The 5,329-nt window shown below is 34.0% G+C and overlaps 1 long non-coding RNA gene across 1 annotated transcript; it reads right to left on the bottom strand.

Moving 5' to 3' along the window:
* Nucleotides 1-4,108: 4,108 nt before the first annotated feature.
* Nucleotides 4,109-4,746, bottom strand: LOC127655570 (uncharacterized). The gene is made up of 3 exons (XR_007972052.1): nucleotides 4,609-4,746; nucleotides 4,414-4,434; nucleotides 4,109-4,253 (listed from the first exon to the last, which is right to left on the bottom strand). It is a non-coding gene; the product is annotated as an uncharacterized LOC127655570 (long non-coding RNA).
* Nucleotides 4,747-5,329: the final 583 nt, after the last annotated feature.

Genomic DNA, 5,329 nt, shown 5'->3' with positions numbered 1-5,329 from the left:
ATCACATGACTAGCCAAATACTATTCAATTTATCTTTACAATCCCATTTAGTTGGATACTTTTTTGGAAAAAATGATTCTTTAGGCTGTCAATTGCTTAATGTATGTACTGTATGTGTGTATAAGTATAATTTACATTATGTTTTATTTTATTTTGTTTATTTAGTTTGTACTTAGTTACATTCATAAACAAGATTAATAACATATGGTTAATGTTAAATTATTTCATAAAGATTTTTATATAAAGTAAATATTATTACTACCAATTAGTCTTTTAGCTAGAAACCTGTGGATTTATTAAGTCAATGTTTATGTATATTGCATTATGAATTGTGTTTTTTTTGTTTAGTTTTTTTTGCTTGTGCTGTTGTAAATACAAACTATTTAAAGTGCTTTACTAAATAATACTAAAACATTTTTTATAAGGTTATGTCAATTTCTTAGTACAAAATATTCAGGTTTATATTCAAGTTTTTTTTTTTGCTGGTAATAAAAGCACAAACTAAATTAAAAAAAATTTAAACTTCAAATTCTATTCCATGTTGGGAACCCCTAAAAGGTTCTATATAAAACATTTTCACCTGGATCAAAACACTTAAAAAGGGTTATATATAAAAAGGAGCAATAGAACCATTGTTCGGTTCTATATGGAACCTTTTCTTCTAAGAGTGTGTGAGTAATTGCACTATCTGTGGGTGTATACACACAAACTGTGGGTGTATTCTATGTTAATGAAGTAGCACAAAGTGCAATTTGCTATTTTCCTGAGAAATAGGTCATTGTGCTAGGACGTCTATTTTCGAACTCAGTTCCTGCATTTGCATTTTGGAGATTCTACCAGGTGGTAATAAAGTCCAAACTCTGAATATACAGTGTAACATCAAAGTATGTCCATGACAATCACTGCTAATACTGGCCGTGATATGTGTCTCATTAGATCAATATGATTAATAATCGTTACTTTCTCTATAATTAAAAAGAGCACCACATTTTCTATGCTTATTTAAGGAGTGTGTTACAGTCATAGAGTTATGCCTGAAATTCAATAAGGATACAGTTAATGCGCATATTGTGTATCAACCAGAGAAAAACCTCCTAATTAAATTGCACTTGACCCTGGCGATTTGCCAACACACTTGCACCTAGACTTAGTGCATACTTGCACGAAAATACCACAACTTAATGGCAATGGCCACTGACCTGTGCTACGACCTATTGCATAGTGGTGTGCTTAAAACTTAGCCTATCATAGCAATCTTAAAATAGAGCCCACATTCAAACAACACACATGCAAAGAGAGTAAGCCGAAAGCAGAGTGTAAAGGTATTCAATGGAAATGAGGAGGCGAGAACCGGCTTTTCAATATAATTAATAGGTTTAATGATAAACTTAAAAGACAACACAAACACACACATGACGGACATGTCCGCTAACGATCTCTCTCTCCCGCACGGCCCTCTGCAGTCGGCCTTTAAACCTCACGGAGGCATAATTAGCCTAATACGGGACCGGGTGTGTAGTATCACGACCCGGCCCCGCCCTCCGCCCTGCCACACAGAGTTAGCTTTGATTTAGCTAAGGATGTTAAAGGTGCACTCAGAATTTATTTCTTCATTAAAAATGTTTTACTCCCAAACAAATGAATAGTTTTTAAACATGTAGAAAATCAGGACCACTCACGTGAGATGAAGACTCATTTCCGTAATCTTATAAAAAGCTGTTTAATTCTACATGGAGAGGGTCCTCTCATGGGGGCTGCCATGTTAGGATCATATGCAGGGTTGGGAGCGTTACTTTAGAAATGTATTCCACTACAGAATTGATCTCTTTTAAGGATTTTTAGATATTTGTACAGGAATACAATACAAAAATTATTATCAAGAGTATGATTTTTGCCCTTATATCAAAGGTCTTACTAGAAAAAAATATATTTTGATCTAACGTGAATTTTCTTGATAAAATAATATGATCGTGTCTGGTAACATGTGTATGTAAAATAGCTAGAAATATCATTTTAGCTTAGCATATTTTACTTTTATTAATTGTGTTAAGTGTAACCCTGCTGAAAAATCCAGCTTAAACCAGCCTAAGATGGTCAGGCTGGTCTCCCAGCCTGGTCATAGCTGGTTTATCAGGCTGGTTTTAGAGGGGTTTTGAACACTTTTTTTAGCTGGTCAGGCTGGTCAGTGTTGGTTTTGGCTGGTCTTAGTTGGTCAGGCTGGTCTTAGCTGGTCAGGCTAGTTTTAGCTGGTCAGTGTTGGTTTTAGCTGGTCTTAGTTGGTCAGGCTGGTCTTAGCTGGTCAGTGTTGGTTTTAGCTGGTCAGGCTGGTCTTAGCTGGTCAGGCTGGTTTTAGCTGGTCAGTGTTGGCTTTCCCAGCTAGCCAAATTACGTGACCATTACGTAACGGCAACGTAATCACATTACGAATCTTCCGTCGTGGCAAAGTAAGTGGTTACGTCGTGACAACCAGAAAAGTGAAATTCCTGGATTCGTCGCCACAACGTAACTTTGTGACGATGCCTGTTTGTCGTAGCAACGTTGTGGCAACGTCGTGAATCAATAGTTGTGTGTTGGTAACCAGTTGGTAATTTTAATCTTAATTAATATTATATGTGGGCGGACTTGCAGTACCAATCTAATTTCTGTCCTCATTTGCCCAAAACTATCTTTTGGGCAAATGAGTCTTTTTCAAAATATACAAAAAATATATTTGCTAAAATATTTGTCTTAATACATCTACAAATACATTTTTTGGGCATTTTTGAAAATATATTTTAAATATATTTTAAAGGCATTTAAAAATATATTTTGCCCTCCATATATTTCAATACAAGAAAATACACACATGTAAGATTTGAAGAAAATCTTTATATGATGTCTAAAATGTGAACATGTATGTAACACATTTGAATAAAAATCAAGCAACGAACATATTTTAAATTTCTAAAAATTAACTTTTTTTCAAGCCATCTCAGTTCCCCCATCTTAGAATTCACTGCAAACCCCAAAGCTCCTCTGGACACATTGGGAAACTTCTTCACTGCCACTGTAAGAGACAAAAATCACAGCTATATTTTAAAGGGATGGTTCACCCAAAAATGAAAATTCTGTCATTAATTACTCGATCCTCGTGTTATTCCAAACCCATAAAACTTTCGTTCATCTTCAAAACACAAATTAAGATATTTTAATGAAATTTGAGAGATTTCTGTCCCTCCATTGACAGTCCACGCCAATTTAACTACCAATTTAACGCTTCAAAAGTTAATTCATAAAAAATAAAAAAATCTTCATTTGTGTTTTTGAAGATGAACTAAAGTCTTACAGGTTTGGAAAAACATGAGGGTAAATTATGAAATTGTTTTAATTTTTTGGTTGAATTAATCCTTTAACTGAATTTTTCTATTAAATTTTCCTTTCACCAACTCTGTATCCAAAATCAAATACTTATCTACTATACAGTATTCGAAAAAAAGTATGCCAACATGGTAGTATGTCCGAATTCATAGTATGTAAGTAAATAAATAAATAAATAAAAAGTCAAAATTTAACTCATATAGAACATACATTTTTAATGGTTGTGAAGTAAATTCAAATACAAATGTAGTACCTACTCAAACAGTATGACGCACAGCAACTATTGACTTACCATATATTGCTGCCATGGTGTCCTTGTCAACGGCATTCCTTCTCTCTGCACCACAGTCAGTTTTACTCATTCCTCCTACAAAAGACAATACACGATACATGAACATTTGTATAGGGTACAGAGGGCATGCACCATTGTCTTCAAACTAGTTTTAAATTTCCAAATATTTTTGTTCACCTTAACAGTGGAACTGAAGAAAAATAACTATAGCATGGGATAGCATAGGATTTGATGGATGTTTTGGACAGTAAAGAAAATAATGAAGGAGAGGTAGAATTAGCCTTTTTTTAAACTACTCTGTAGTTTTTACCCAGCAACGCTGCAATGACATAATTTGTGTGCGAACCTTCGGCAACAAGCAGCTGCATAGAGCAGGCTTAAGCATTGATGCAAACTTCACAATTTTGTTGCTAGATTTAGCAACTTTTAAACTATGACCTGGCCTTCGAAACTGTTTACCTTTCAAATTGCTGTGGATCAGAATCTCCAGTGGGAAGGAGGCCATTAAAAGAACATGTACCATTGAAGTGGCTGTTTGGGTCTGCACGGCAGAAGTCCATTGATGCTTTAGAATGGTTATACCTGTGCCATGTGCTAACTCCACCTGTGGTTGTGATCACATAAAAAGAGATTTACAATATACATTATTTTCAAATAAATTATTTAAAACTCAACTTAAGTTTTTATTCAGCCATTTCATCCATCACAGAAATGCATAACAAATCTGTATATACAGACCTAAATCCTCAGCAAAAAGTACTTACATAATTAGCATCACTGCAACACTAATAAAAGTAAAAATGACAAAAAAAATAATAAAATTAAATGTTATTACAGACGGACAGTTTACAGACAGGAAGAGCTTACCTACAAACATTTACACACTTTATTAAGAATTAACAAAGCAATGACACTGATGTAACTGCACAATGTATTTTTGCAAGGTGAAAACAAAATACTTTGGCAGAACCAGACAGAGAAGACTTGGATGGAGCCTTTGGCACCTGTGAAGCAAAATATTGATAGATTAAAAACAATACACATAACACTGAGCATCATAAAATCTTTGTAGAAGTATCAGAATATCAGAACTTTGCCCAACTATCTAAACATTACTGCTTTTTAAGTCATGTGACTTATATTTTGATGGATGTATGATGTGAATACACCCATAAAATGCAAGTGAATAGGAGTTTCATGTTCTGAAAAAGACAAAAAGCTTAATTGTAACCATAAGACTCCAGTAGTTTAATAAATGTGTTCTGAAGCAAATGTCTTCATGATTTTGGGTGAGAACAGACCAAAACAGTCCTTCAAAATATACTTCTACTGTAAATCTTGACATCAGCAATCAACTTAATGATCATGATTAATTAAATAACTTCCTGGTTCTACCTAGTGCTCTCTGCATGTGTTAAGCACTAGGACTGTATGTCTACAGTGCATCCGGAAAGTATTCACAGCGCTTCACTTTTCCACATTTTATGTTATGTTACAACCTTATTACAAAATGGATTAAATTCATTATTTTCCTAAAAAATCTGCAAACAATACCCCATAATGACAACATGAAAGAAGGTTGTTTGAAATCTTTGCAAATTTACTAAAAAGAAAAAAAAAAATCACATGTACATAAGTATTCACAGCCTTTGCCATGACACTCAAAAGCTCAGGTGCATC

Source organism: Xyrauchen texanus, chromosome 15, assembly GCF_025860055.1.
Source record: "Xyrauchen texanus isolate HMW12.3.18 chromosome 15, RBS_HiC_50CHRs, whole genome shotgun sequence".
Classification (NCBI taxonomy): Eukaryota; Metazoa; Chordata; class Actinopteri; order Cypriniformes; family Catostomidae; genus Xyrauchen; species Xyrauchen texanus.
The sequence above is the reverse complement of the archived record's forward strand: the minus strand, read 5'-3'. Positions and strand labels throughout refer to the sequence as shown.